Raw genomic sequence first — 15,710 nt, forward strand, 5'->3', positions numbered from 1 at the left:
GCAGAACCTAGATTCATTAAAATAAAGAAGAAACTTCTACACGAAACATTGTAGAAGAAAAGAAACAGCGTTCGTGATAGAACACTGTTTCTTTTTTAATATTCTCATCGATCTCTATTCGCATGGCCGGTGAAAGCCGTAATGAAGGACCTCTTAAATAAAGAAAACATGGTATACTGTCAAAGAGAGCTGCCTAGACTCGCTGCGCAGCTGAAACTGAACTATGTTGCTAAGACAGGCAGCAGGATTTGCTAAGCATCGCGCACCACCTTTTCCATGCTTAAGCATGCTGCTCTAGTCATATCGCTTCAAGACTATGAGCTGCTTTTAGGTCACACTGCGCCATGATCAAAAAGATGCCGAAGTTTTACGGGTAGAAAATTTGCGATTCCAGTGACACTCAGAGCTGTAAGGACATATAATCAAAACTCGCAGTGATATCGAACAAGGTTAAAATTCATTTGTAAAGGTCAGACGTATAGCGAGAGTCGAATCTCTGATTGAAATACGGAGTGATTTTTTCACTCCGAGGGGCTCATTACTTGACTTTATACAATCCGCACACGGGCACCTACATACCATCTCATGAACACATTTCACGAAGCTGCGCATTCGGGTTTTTGATTTTCAATGCGGCTTAAGCTCCCCTGTCAGGAGCCTAATGCTAATAGAACTGATATAAATGATTAGTTCATTATTCGCAGCGACAGCTTCTCAAAAATTCTAAACTTTACTGTGCGGCTAGCCGTATATTTGTGCACCTTATTCTTCCATTACCAAGCACTGCCAGCGCTCACCGCGTCATGTGCCTAACATATTCTTCGTTTTGTTCCCTCTCAATATCTCACGCATGCAAGCAATGACAGGCCCACCATTTAAGCTATTTGGCTTTTAGAAATGAAAATCAAATGTAGACACAAGCATTGCTTTAAAAATTACAATCCACGTTCTGGGGTTTCACCGCTCGAAAGCTCGACACTCTAAATGCCAGATGCCGGTGGCTCACGATTTCTTCATTATATCTCTTATATATTTTCCGCCTCCAGCAAACCTGGATCGCGAAACTGGTCATTAACAGTTGCCGTGTAGGCCGATGGCACCTGTAGGAAAGAAAGGGACATGCGCGTTCGCGCTACAATCAGAAGTGGACATAGTTGCGAAGCAGCATTACGCTACCCTACCATTCGTTTGGGCCGGGAAGTGGCACAGAGAAAGACATTCCAAACTTTCTTCCGAATCAACGCTGCCTCCGCACTGGCGCTGAGGCGCATTCCTTGAGTTCCGCATTTCATGCCTTCCTCTTCGGCTACATTTAGAGCTCTAGCACTCTTCGGCTCGCCTTGCGCGGTAATATTAGTCCGAATAGTTAGTTTCATCCAACTTTACCGGCTCCTGAATACGACTAACTTTCTCGAGAACTGAGCGAACTGCACCAAGTTCGTACAATACCGGCATCGAGTTATAATTCTTTATTGTCCTATACTTCGCGTTTTCGCTAGCCGATCACAATATTCGTGAACGCTTTAGGTTCAATTTATTTGCCCAAGCTTTGCTTCAGATAAGAAACATTATAAGGTAGAGAACTTTCAAGAACCATTCAAAGGATTAAGAATACTAATCACCCATTGGTTCACTGTAGATAACAAAATAAAGCGGTGCAGCAGGGCAGTTAGCCCTGTTCTACGTTATTATAAAGGAATGTCTTTAATGAGGAAAAGGGAAGAATAGATTCTAATATTTTGAATGTTAAATCAAACATAAAAATCTGGTCCAGGCATCTAAGGCTGCATACGTGTGGTAATGCCAAAGTATTTTTGATTTGCGAGTGCAGTTTTCTCCGCACGACAAGCTCCGTTCATCTGTTTGTGTCCTTCGCCCGTGCCTGGGTACTTGTGAGGACGGCCGCATGCAGCCGGCGCAGTCGCAGTAAATGTGCAAGCTCCGGCTTTTATTTCGACGAAAGATACAAACATGCCCACTGCTTAATTGGCGATACTCTCCGCGGTTTCTTGTTTAGGCCGCGCGCCGCAGCGCGCTTTGCCCTGAGTGGTTGTTATACAAAGATGCGACGCGATCTGAGTAGGGCGCTTGATCTTGAGGCAACGCTCGCGCCCCGCTCAGCCGCATGCCTCAGGTTACCTAGGTGCTCTTCAGCAGTGTGTGATGCGGCCATCGGCGGCGTCACGTATCATTTTTTAAGGCGAAAGCCTTCCTAGGTTCATGGGGCGTCGGCGGTAAGTGACCGCCGGACGCGTCATTAGGAAATGTCAGCCCTATGAGGACAGATTAAAGACATTTTCAAGAAAGAAGAATTATTGATAGTAATAGTGATTAATATAGGTTGAAATAGAGATTGTAAAAGTTATAACGACTAATAATGAGTACTTGTTCCTTGCAATGACTCATTTGTCTAGCGACGTCTTGTAAAGACTACATTTGATTAGAAATGACTAAAATGTTTAGTAATTAGTAATGACTAAAATGATTATAATGACTTCCAATGAGCAATATGTCTAACGACGACTTGTAGCAACAATTGATTAGAAATCACTTAAAATGCTTAATAATGTGCAGTAATAACTAAAATGACTACTGATGACTTGAAATGACCAGTAAGTATAACGACAACTTGTAACGACTGCTTTTGATTAGAAATGACTGAAAATGCTTATTAATGATTTGTAATGACTAAAATGTCTTCTGAGGACTACAAATAGCCGGTAACGAACAACATGTCTAACGACGACTTGTAATCACTACAACTGATTAGAAATGACTACAATGCTTAGTAATGAGTAGTAATCCCTAAAATGACTACTAATTACTTGTAATGACCAATGTTTCTGAAGACAACTTGTAACGCCTGCAATTGATTACAAATGACTAAAATGCTTAGTAATAAGTACTGATTACTAAAATGACTAATACTGCTATTAGGATTTTGCCGTTCATCTCTTAAGACATATCTTATGAGACACTGTAATTTTTTAGACCATAACGGCAACAGTAACAGTCGCTGACAGAATTTTGCAATGCTTTCGAATTAAAGTAAGCGGAGCTAGGCTTACCGGCTGAGTGCTCTAAGTAGTGAGATCATTTGTAGCTATTCTTCTGCCATGAATCCTTGAATCTGTTGTGTAACCGCTCTCAGGGAGCGCAGTTCTTCGCCCCGCAATAACTTCCTCCCTCCATAGTTGCCACCCTCCAGGTTTTCTTTTTTTTTTAATATTTAGCCGCTTTCGCCATAATCGCCCAATTCAGCAGGCTACCTGATTCCTCCAACCCTTTCTCTCCTCCCTCCGCCCTCCTCTCCCTTCTTCACTTTGCTTCCTCTCTTCTAAAAAGGAGAGAGGCATTCCCTTCTCTCTTCTTTTGTCACTTGCCCACAATAACAAGTGGTCACCACCTGCCACAGAAAGCAGGCAGCGATTACACCTGGGGGCCGGAGGTTTAATTTAATTTGATTAAACTGGATTCCCTTGCAACCTGCTTAAAATGGCCACTAACAAGTAGATTAATTAATTTGTTAAGTGTCACATCTAACGCTGTAACTTTCTCGGTAGAATGAAAAGCAATGTGCCAAAAGCAGCCTTATTAAATTCTCACTTGAAAAAAACAAAAAGATGCCTACACGACCATACGACGTGATGCGTCCAATATGGGTCAAAAGTATTGCTTGCTTAAATTGCCCTCTTTCATTCGTCGTCTCCTTCACTGCCTCTTGCAGTCGGTTTCGCAGTCGCTTCTGTAAAAGTGAGTGCTTTTTTTTAGAGCTTTATTATGCGCAGATTGTGGCAGTTAAAATGGCTTTTGATTATAGAAGGGAGAATCATGCAAGGGAGGTGCTTCCACCGCAAAGTGCTTTGGGAGGATAGGGGTGCGTTGTTCCTTTAAAGGGCTCGTGTATAGCGTTTCACTAAATTATAAAATGCAGTTTTCTTCGCATTGTACTTTTTAGAAGCTAGCTCCAATAACATAGGCGATCAAAAATGATGCTCTTCCCCTCCCCTCTAACCCTCCAACTCAGCGCACACCATCACACAAGAAGGAAATGAAAAGTCGCGGCCCCCCCTCCCTAAATAGCTTGGGATTGCCCAATGAGAGGGCGCGCCTAGAAGCCTACTTGATGGCAACGTTTAACAGGTGGCTGCAAACTCGAGGTGAGGTGTAACCCTGTTCTGTTTCCAGCCAGAAGTACTCCTTAAAGATTGTGAATTGCGTGGTTCATGCAGAACTTCTAAATTTGACTCGCGTGCTTACAAAAAAAAAAAAAAGAAAAAAGAAAACACTCCATGGCTATGTTGCCTTTGAGTATTACCATAAATATATTCTTTCAGGGTCACCTTAAAAGCGATATTGAATTGTCAATCACGTTTTACGAACAGGTTTAGTAGCAGCATGAATCTCATGAACCGCACAATGGAGCGTAGAGAGCGCCTGCATCAGCCACCAGAGCCACCAGAATGAAATAGCTTACGTTTATCATATACAGCATGTACTAGTTAGGAATATGATTATGGTCTCCTGTTTGCCAACTGATGCAACGCTTACAAGCATATGCGCTTGTTTTAAGCATATCTACGAATGGAGGCAGTTAAATCGGTTTGTGTGCTATATGCCAAATTTAAGCGTTTACATTTCAATATACACCAATTTTATCCCACGTTCATGCCCCGAGTGAAACGTTCCTTCAGTACCAGCGAATTCGTTCAATAATTATTAATTTACGCACATTTAAAAGAACCTTGAGAAGAAACCAAGTGGAAGTGAAATCAACTTAGCTGCAACAGATCGGAGTTACACGTATTCATCTAGTCCTGCGCAGAGGGAAGGGAAATCGATCTCTCAGGGAAAATTAGGGAGCTTAGCCCGATTCGGGTCTGTGTTGCAATCCTCCATTCGGATAAGGCACTGAAAGAACGGAAGCAGAAAAGAAACGTCAGAATAATTTTTTTGTGGATTCTACGTGGTCACGAAACCTCTCCCAGCACCCGAGGCTTCAGCAATCTTTGCAGCGTCGCAACCAGTGCTGAGAAAATGCGCGCAACGGTTGGCGATGGACCACAGGTGCGTCCGCGCCCCTCTCTTTCTTTTTTTCTCTAGGAAAGACAACGGGGCTGTTCACCGGTCTGAGCCCGGGAATCGTGCATGCGGGCAGTCAGCACGCACTGCTCCCAGAACTTTTTTTGTCACGCGAGGCAACACGAACAGTGGGAAATAACGTACCTGCAAAGTACCAGAAGGACCGCTCCATTACCACTTGAGCTGTCGCTCTCTACCATCCCTCGTAGTTATATCGCATTAGTCGGCGCTGCTAGACTAGCGTGACCAGTAAACCGTATGTGAGAAGACTTTATTCGTACCTGATTTCTTTTCCCAAGTATGATCCAAATTTACTGTTCTACCGTTATGCAATTTTGAATGGATAGGAAAATTTCCTACATGCTGGTATACTGGAAACAATCGGCTTGGGCGTGAACAATCTGCCTGGTTTGAAATATAGCTAGCCTACTGTGATAAGACAGCGAGTAGTAAATGGCACAGTGCATAATGGAAATAGCGCTGGAACGCGATTTAGGCTAATTTAAAGAGCACTACACAAAATTTTAAAGTGTGCGATCTTTTGCTGGCAGGTAGAAGCATTTCGGGGTGGGTAGAGAAATGTTCCATGGTGGATAGAAACATATATATCTCTTAAGAAAGCATCGAGTGATTCAATATCGTAAACAGTGCCAATTTCTGCAAGCTACTGCTTTCTATACGTGTTCCTTGGAGCATGAAAGAAAGTTGTGCGACAGTTTTAAAGGTTTTCTCTTGTTTGTCTTGGGCGTCGGAGATCAATAACCTATTCAGAATTTACGGCCAGAGTTCACTGTCAGGCTCACGATGCATGCTAATACTATTTAGTATAGTCTTTTTTTTTTTTTTTTTCATCTTTAGTCAGTGGTGTATTCATGACTGAGAACAGAAGAATCAAATAAAAATATGCGTGGTTTTATAAAGTGTATCAGACCAAACTTTACGGTACGCTTGAGTTTTTCTACTACGCGATCGCCGGACTATCCCAAGCCACAGTCGCCTTGTATTAATTTGCAGAGAATGTAGCATGTATCTCTTCTCGGACGCGAGGGCATCCCATGTGATAGACGAGCTCAACTTTAGAGCGTTGTTTTTTTTTTTTTTTTTTTACTTATTCACAACTTGTACACTTTTACTACTGACTATACGTGCAGGCTAAAAAAAAATAAATAAATGAGTAGTTCCTGTTCAAATTCAGTCATAGTTCTTCCTCACATGAGCCAAACATAGCTTAAAAAGTTATAGAAAATGTTTATTTACATATTTCCTCTACTGCATGGTAGTTCGGCATGTTGATTCGCTAGGAGCTGTTTATCATTTTGCTAAGGGCCTTTCCGCCAGAAGCAGAGACATCGGCGCAGTGAACTAAGATACGAATACATGTGAGCGCTACGCAAGAAGACGACCCAAATACGGTTTCACTGGCGACAGCTGCAACATCGTTTTTAGCGTACCTTCTGTTAAAGAAGCTGTTTGTCAAGAAGACCCATTTTAAATCAAAGTAAAGGCTTTGTCAAAAATGTGAAATCTTATTGTTTTTTAGCATGCGTCGTCATGTGTGGCATGTTGAACATGATCAGCGTTCTAGACCTCTTTACTGGAGGAACCAACCATGAAATAAATTTTTTGAACCGCTTGGTCGCTTTAAGCGAAAGCTGCGGGGCTACTGTAATCACTCCTGGGGTCACCTCTGCAGAACTTCACTTTTATAAATTATTGTTACGAAGCAGCAAGCCGATGAAGACAGGAGACAGAACATGACCGATGGCGATGGTAGATGACGTTTAATGAATGTTCGCGTGCCTAGCGCGAGCGCTCCTGCCCTCGCCACTGCCCGCTTCTTCTTCCTTGTCATCCGTAACATGACCCGGGGCCACCGAGCGATCGTCCCGATCGTGGACGAGGAAGTTTAGCGATGTTAATGATTTTATGGCATGATGATGGGCGTGTCTGGATGCTTCAAGAAGAAGAGGAAGAAGGAAGAATAGAACGGCTTGCCGGTACGATGTCTGATGCGTGGGTGATCCGCCTCTCTTGGAGCTGTCAGCCATCCGTCACCAGAGTCCATGGGGCCGATGGCTCGAGGTCACGTCGGGCAGCTTGGGCAGGGGTTGTGCGTGTTCGTGTCCATCGGTTCCTTAGGGTCATTCGGGTCTTTCGGGTCCTTCGTCTCGGTTCTGATTCGTATGTCTGTTCTCCTTGTCTTCAGGTCCGGGCTGGGGGCTGGGCGGTGGTAGTTGTTCAGGTCTGGGACTGAAGTGCTGGGGCGAAGCTGCTCGTAGATGTCCCTGGGCCCTCGGTGATGGTCCCGGCTTGAAGATGGCCTCGATGCTCCAAGGCGAGGATGGGGATGTCGTACCCCGCACCTCCACCAAATGTTACGAAGCGGCAAGCCGATGAAGACAGAAGACAGAACATGACCGATCGCGATGGTAGATGATGTTTAATGAATGTTCGCTGGCATAGAGCGAGCGCTCCTGCCCGCGCCACTGCCCGCTTCTTCTTCCTTGTCGTCCGTAACAATATCTATGCAAACCATTATGCAACTTATATAACAAAAATGACGATGCTTGTTCTGGATAACTGTCTGTTGAAAGCTGAAGATAATTTTCCCGAAAGCGCATCTGTGTAATTGTCTGTTTAGCCTTGCTATTTTATACAAACTTGCCATCATATCACGACCGAAAAAAAATTCATTTTCATCACTTCTTTTTTCTGCTTCGACTGTATATCTGTTTAGTTGCAGTATTAATCGATTCACATGCTGTCGAACATTGGGACTGCGCGAAAGTAAGGCGCGTTGCATTCCATAGGGGGGTATCTGCTCTCCCCCTTCTTCCTTTCAATAATTCAAAGGCGGCCAAATGCTGAAGGAATCTGCCAACCTCACCGGTTTTCTTTTCGCTGCACGTTTTGGGATCAGCTTAGAAAAATTGTATTTCCAATATCCAATATTATTTGACAGTAGTAGTATTGCACCGCGCTTTCTGAAGCGACTGCAACTGAGTGTTTAGTTTATCTGTTGCTGCCCACGTTTTCTTGCATGTTTAAACGTGTTTAAAAAAACGTAAAATATTTTTATAAAGTATAGCTAAAGTAAGATATATCAACGATGTTGTGGGGTTAAAATAAACATAAAGCTGCATAATTAAAACGTGAAAAAAAAATCTTTCTTTCCCGAACGATAATTTGCCAAAGTAAGCAAGCCATCCTTGCGTAACAGACTTCGTACTTATTCCAATGTAATTAAATGTGGTAGAGATGGCTCCAACGGCGCAAGAGGTTCAAAAGTTGACCCTTAAGGGTCGTGTCCTCCCTTAAGGCGAAAACACGTGTCTTATAAGTAAACCCCTTGGTTTTTTTAATGTTTTCTGCCTCATGGCCTTAAGATTGTACCATGACCCTTTGAGAGCTACTGAGGTCGCCGAAAGCACTTTCAGCTTGCTTTTTCAAATGAGAGCTAAGAATGAAGTGAAAACATAAATTAATGATGATATACCGTGATTAGATCAAATCTGAATGTGGAATGAATGCTTTAACCCTTCGGTTTTTACTTCGATTTCACTGCGAGTCTCCATTTTCAGAATCGAGTAGTATTCAGACGAATATCTGTGGAATGAGTGAGGACAGGCCTAGTGAAAAGATAATGCGTTACAGTATGAGATCCATATAGCACAAGGCTAGAATTGACTGCAGGTGATGACAAGCACAGCACAACGCAATAGACTTGAAGTTAATAAGCACGTGGGACGTCCAATTGCGGCGATGACGTAGGGGATTTAGTGCAGTGACCACCGCAGCTCAGCTGCTCGTGCCGCCCTGTGTTTGAAACCCACTCGTGGCCGTAAAGTGTTGCAAAGTAGCTTCTTTTAAACTCAACTTACACCTGCCTAATGCCATTTCTCATCTACCACCACCGAAGACCGAACTGATAACGGCAAAATGTCCTAACGATAAAACATCTTCTTACACAGCACTAAGATGTGACATGTGTGTGATATGACTGTACTAACTTCACCCATCCCTCTCTCACAACTTTTATATCCCCTCAACCTTTTCCCTCAGTGCAGGGCAGCAAACCGATTTCTTTTACGGGTTAACCTCCCTGCCTTTTCTCCTCCTCCTCCTCCTCCTCCTCCTCCTCCTCCTCCTCCTCCTCCTCCTCCTCCTCCTCCTCCTCCTCCTCCTCCTCCTCCTCCTCCTCCTCCTCCTCCTGCTAGCGTGTTAAATCTGAAAGGCTAAATCCCTCTTGTATTTCTGGCGGATCATCAACTAGATTCAGCAGTGGTTTTGGGAACTTGATAACGAGACCTTTTATGTTCTGTTTTAAGTACAATGTTGCTTGATAACACTCATAGCTTAGACACAGTTCGTCGCCTTTTTATTCTGCACAGTTGTCTCACAAAAAGAAGAAAATGCGCTCTTGCAGATATTTGGGGTTCCTTTGGCTTCTTTCTTCTTTCGCTCCTTGCAACCTACACTTACTCGGAAAGAGAGCGCATTCGATTGGCGAGCCTTCGTACAGTTATCGCTGATCAGCCCCGCACATAAAAATGACAAAGCTCTGTCAACGTGGCTGAACAAAAGCTCCCTGGTTGTGTAGCAAATTGAACATTAAATGTGACCCACTTTCACGCGTTTTCCGACAGCTGGCTCGTTACATCATTCCTGGAACGCAGCCATGATGCGTGTTTTCCTCGCCCAGCCTTAAAATTATTTAATTTTGTTTAGCTTCCTATTGTTATTGGATGTATTTCAGCCTCTGAAATGTCGGCGCCGTAGAACGGTGAAAGTTCTGCGATATCGTTGAACGAACCACGTTTTCTCTCGCCATTTGCTGGCACCTGTCGCTGCCGCGTTCGTACGGCTGAAGGGTGCGCGGCACCAATATATGCGGGAGAGGATCGATAGGTTTTCAATACTTCTGGAGCGTTTTAATCTTGCTCGACGTAGGAGAAACTTCTTGGCACCGCAGCACGCTGATTCCATTTGATCAGAGACACGAATAAATATAAGAAGTGTTTGTTGTATGTATTTTAGTCCGCGAGCTTATGACGTTGATTCCCTATTTCTAGCAGTGCGCCCACATCCACAGGCCAAACAGCCTGCTTTTCTTTATAGACGTGTCGAGAAAGCAGGATAAATGAGCCGTTTCTCGCTAATCTACTGTCAACGGCATGCGGCTGGCTATTTTTTAACATGAGGAAAAGTAATATGCGATATGAACTCAAAATAAAAAACGAGACCCTAACGGCCCAGCATAGCGTCTCCGTAACGACAAGTTCTCTGAGCGTTGATCAGCGGAGCGGCCGTTTAAACGTACGCACGACTCTATCAAGGCAAGTAGGCCATTTCCTTTAGCTTAGCTTTTCGGTGCGCGGCTGTCCTGCGGCGGGGATTAACGCGTCGAATTACGAGGCCGGGATGAAAGTCTCCCAAGAAACGAGCTTCGTCCGCCTTGGCTTAATCTAGATTGGATGCGTGTTACCTCGCGCTTGCAAGTTTCGAACTACGCTGCCTGATTAGTCGCGTGTTCCTTAATTACATTTTATTTTAGTGTCCTTGAGTTTTGTAAAGAAATATATGTAACGACGCAAAACTATTATGAGGCTACGCCGAATAAGATATGCCCTAGTTCTACAAGGCCATGAATGTTGGTGTATGCAAACTTCTTAAAGCGTAGTGCCCCCTGCCATATGAAACCTACCTGGATGCAATGTGTTCCTGTGCAGTGGCTGTAACATAATTTGTTTCTGTCCTGTCACGTTATTTTTGTCATCGTTAGCGTCCTCCACCTTCTACCGAAGTCAGAGAAGCCTACCACGGTTCATTTCTCACGCCCTCAGCATTAGGCGAAATCGGTGCCTTGTCTTAGTCGACCCGTCTGCAGGTGCGTTTTGTACTTTGTATTTGGTTGCACCAGCACGACGTTTCCCGATGCGACTTTCTAAGAAGAGAATTTGATTTCGAGCTGAAATGAAGTGGTTCATCTAGTACGTGCTGTTGTGCTTAAATTTTCGTTTATTGAGCTTCAAAGGCAATACCGCTCCTCGGTAATTTGAAACAAAGAAATAAGAGGTCATTTTTCAAAACCTGAGCTCCCCTTAAGCCAAGCTTTCAGCACCGTCATTTTCGCTGAGAACCATTCGTATAACTTATAAGTGGCGAGAAGCGAAAATCCCGCTGCTAATGACGCGTCCTTTACGAGGCCGAGTAAGAATCTTCGAATCAGATTCTAGGCTTCTGCACTAATTAATTTTGCACTGAGTATGCGGTATCGCCCAGAGAACAAAATGATTTTGCGTAGATTTTAATGAAGGACACAATTTGAGTACTGGGAGTGGTGTTGAAAAGCACGTAGGGGCCTTAGAAGTCTCAAGATTCGTAAAATCTTTTGAGTAACAGTTTCTTTCATTCTGCCGCACGAAAGCAGAACTCGTATCAAGGATAAGTGCATATTGGAGCAAATTCTTTCTCGGGCCACTGAAACAGTGAGAGTTTTAGCAGTGCCGAGGTATTAATTATGTTTTCAACCAGTCCAGTTTACTAAAGGACCAATATTTTGCCTTGTAGAGGCCGGTGCTGACCTGTAATTTTGTAATTGTTTGTAATTTCGTGGTGCAAATGCGCCACCACTGTCATCCGTGTCATAATAACCATGAACAGCATCGTCTCTCCCGAATTTAAATACCAAGGATATTATTGTGCTTCCATGAACGAGTTGAGAATAAAAGATCCCAGTGCAGATCAAACAGCGCCACCTGAGCTTGAAGTTGTTCCCGAACCAGTATGTCTATTGGGACTTTGCCGCTATGGTGGTAGTGTTCATCTAGTAGGCTAAGCCGCACAATTAGAGAGTTTTTGTAATCAGCACAATTTCTCTGCTTGATTAAACAGCTTTTGGAAATATGCATAGCACCCTGCAAGAAAGCGCACCGTTATCTCTGTTCCCACAGACCTTCTAGCCCATGAGGACACGAACTGAACTGGCTAACCAGGCACTCTAAAAAAATTGATGTTTAAGGGGATCTTTTGCCTGAGGTTTCCCAGTTATATGTTAGTATTACTAATATTGTGATCAGTAGCCATTATTTACCTTCTTTCGTTCTCATCATATTTTGTAGCGAAAGCTACACAGGGGTAGATTTTCAAATCCTCGGGTAGTCGCACATATACGTCGTGAAGAAGCGTAGGTACGGTCTCCTAATAAAAAATTCAGCATCCCGTGACATTTGAATTCACGTTTCCTATGCCACGGGTAGGAGCCCCAAATTCGGGTCGCTCCTTTCATATGGGAATGTAATATCAGAATCAGCCTGCCAAAACCGTTTGCATTCTCGTTACTCCTACGACACGCAGGCACGCTCATATGGCTTGGTTGAAGCGGGACTTTACATGTGCGCTGGTAGCTTACGCTCTCGCGTCATACCCTTAAATGATGAGCTTAAGTGTCCCCAATAATGTAGCACCTCACACTGATAGGGCGCGATAGGTGAATAATGTAGCAGGCAAAAGAAGCTTCCACCGTTGCTTCCGCAATTAAACTAGGGTTAAACAGAGCTAAACCACAGCTAATTGTTTTACATTTAACGTGTATCTTTGTCTCAGACTGAAATACAATCTTTCTTCTTGAACGTTAGTGAGAATTAGACATATATTCCATGTAGCCATGAACGAAACAAAATCTTCATGTGCAGCTATTTTATGTTATTATCTGCAGTGAATGAACTAATTTATTCAGTGAATGCAAAAAAAAAAAAAGAAAGATGCGAACTATAGGGTGGTGACATTTCAGAACTTTATTAGTGAGTTGGAAATAAAGCGGATAGAAGAGCGCGAAAGCAGTGCCATTCTTTTGCAACGTACGACTTTCAATCTGTTTTCTTAACCAGCAGAAGACTATAGGCAATGTTCTAGTCGGAATAGCTGCGACTATGGCCGCCTTAGTCATGCGCATCGTTATATGCTTTAACTTTTTATGATGGTAAATAAAGCTTTGGTTTGATTAAACGTAAAGATCACTGCAGGGGTGTTCGAAGTGTGATTTCATGCACCTTGATTCATTGTAGGGAGAATGAAGATAATCTAAAATAAATGAAAATCTGGTTCTATACATCACTTCTGAGGCTAAGCTAATTACGGAGTGGACATTAAAAACCATTTTGAAGCATCACGAACTGTCCCATTAGCAAATGTAAAGCACATTTATAAAATTCAGCCAACTCGGTACAGAATGTATTTCAAATGTATGAAATGACACTTTAAATGCAAACAAGCTAAGAATAAACACCTGAATATTTGAGCGAAACTGAAGCCGCAAAAAACTGTTTTTGATGTGAGAAGAAAGTCGCTGACTGAGCTAGGCTGTGGCTTAGTTCAACTATACAGCGAGAGCCATCATAGCAACATCTTTATCGACAACGGTGCCCCTCTTTAGATAGGAGAGCTACTTTTTCTCTACTTGCTTATTTTTCATCTTTCTTTTCTTCCCCTTACGCCACACCGGGGTGGCGCAGTGGCTAGGACGTTCTACTACTGTGCCTAAGGATGCCGAATTGAATCCCGGCCTCGGCGGCCGCTTTTCTGCGGTAGCAGAAAGCTAGGCGCCCGTGTACTGTGCGATATCAGTGCACGTTAAAGAATCTCAGGTGATCGACATTTCCGAAGGCCTCCACTACGGCGTCCCTCATAGTCTGAGTCACTTTGAAACGTTAAACCCTATAAACCTAAACCTCTTCTCTCCTTCTCGAGTTGATCTTGTTTTGGCTTGCCTTGGCTTGTCAACAATACGCTGAATGGTTAGCCAAAAGCAACAGATACAGCTACTGCTAAACTAGGACGGTCATAGCTACACGAAAACACAGGTACGTTCACATTACCAGCTCATGCTCTGAGAAAAAAAAAAAAAGTAAAGGCTAACCTGACAGGTCATAAGTTGTTACGTCTCAAAATCCTGACTTTCTGGGACGCATGCGTGCCGTGACATGTAGCGTTCGCATGCATGAATACCGAGCCTCGACTTTTTGTCGCTGTTCTCTATGGCAGCGTGCTTTATATTGAAGTTCTATTTTCCGTATATTACTTTCTGGCGAACTTTATTGCCTTCATCTTTCTAGCTGGACACCATAGCCAACTTTTCCATTTGCTGATATATCAACTATGCAGTAATTGCTTTACTGCGTTTACAGCCTTACGTGCTGTAAGTGTTATAAGTAGTCACTGTGCGCTCTGAAAGATAGATTTAGCCACTTGACCCTCTGCGGTGGCTGAGTCCTCCGAGGAACCTTCCCTCATAGATTTATTTACTTCCGGACGTTGAACCCCATATGCAAGTATCAACGTCATTGACGTAGTCAAGAACGTGGACTTTTAATCTCGATTTGTTTCATATTCACAAAGAAGTGTCCGTTAGAGTACGGACTAGCACGCAAAATGTGCGCATGAATGTATAGATCGAGGTGTAGCCTCGGAAAAGTCTATATGCGGGCGTATAATAGATTTCATGCAACCAGGAAAAGCTCACAGTCAGCTAGGTCATTTTACTATAGCATGTTAACACGACCATAGCAACTTGAGAAACCTGTCCCATACAATGGTGTGCACCGAATGTCTGAAGGGGAGCGGATTTCTTCGTCTCGTCTTTATTAGTCAAAAGACTGCTTTTAACTCCGCGAATATATAATGGGTTCAACAACACAGGACATATTACAGCAAAACGCGGTCTCTCCTCTGTCTCCCGTAGCCTATCGACCATCGTACGTAGCGAGCTCTTTTTGTCTGCTGCAAAGGGGTACGTTTACTCCTTGGAAACTTCCCTTCGGCATCTTTGTTTCGTTCCATGAACCGGCTGGCTTGGAAGGGTCGGAGATAAACGCAGTGTTTTTTTTTTTTTTTTGCTTTTATTTAAAATACGCCTAGTGTTCGCCCCACGACTCTGGTTCTGCAGCTTACTTTACGAAGCTGAAAAAAAGAAGAGAAACGAAAGAAGGGGGAGGTGCAGACGAGTTCCTCTTTTCGCCACGCTGTCCCAAGGCAGTGATTAAATTTTTTAATCAGTTTTGTGCACAGTAGTGGAAAAAAAGTACCATGCGCTGCCCTCGCGTTCAAGCCTGCCACCCCTAGGGAGTTTTTGTTCGGAACACACATGTTTGTTTAGCACCTCGCAGAAAGGAGCATATTTCTTGCACCCCGGGGACCTGCGCTTTTGGCGAGTCAGCCGCTTGTGTCAGAGCAGCTCTAAAGTTTCATATTTTCGAGGCTAGCCTTGGCCACTGAGCGCAGAGTCTGTGTTTTACAAACTCTATTATTTTGTCTGTTTTTTTTTTTAATGCACCCGGAGCCGCTTGGGTACCGTGACGCCGACATATATCTGTACAAAGTTGTTTACTGTTTCGGAAAATTTTTATCAGAACCTGGCTCACATGCTCCTTTGCCGTCTGCTACTGACGATGTTCTCTCACATAAAAGTATGTCGAAGAGTTCGAATTAGCTAAATAGGAAACTATGATTCGATTGATGTTCCTATATTCCATAATTATGAATACATTGACTATATATATCACATACATTTTGATATAGAATAAAGTTTAGCTGCCTCGTATTATACTAGGAACGCGTACATGAGAAAACTA

Source organism: Amblyomma maculatum, chromosome 4, assembly GCF_055883805.1.
Source record: "Amblyomma maculatum isolate TAMU_Amacu chromosome 4, ASM5588380v1, whole genome shotgun sequence".
Lineage (NCBI taxonomy): Eukaryota > Metazoa > Arthropoda > Arachnida > Ixodida > Ixodidae > Amblyomma > Amblyomma maculatum.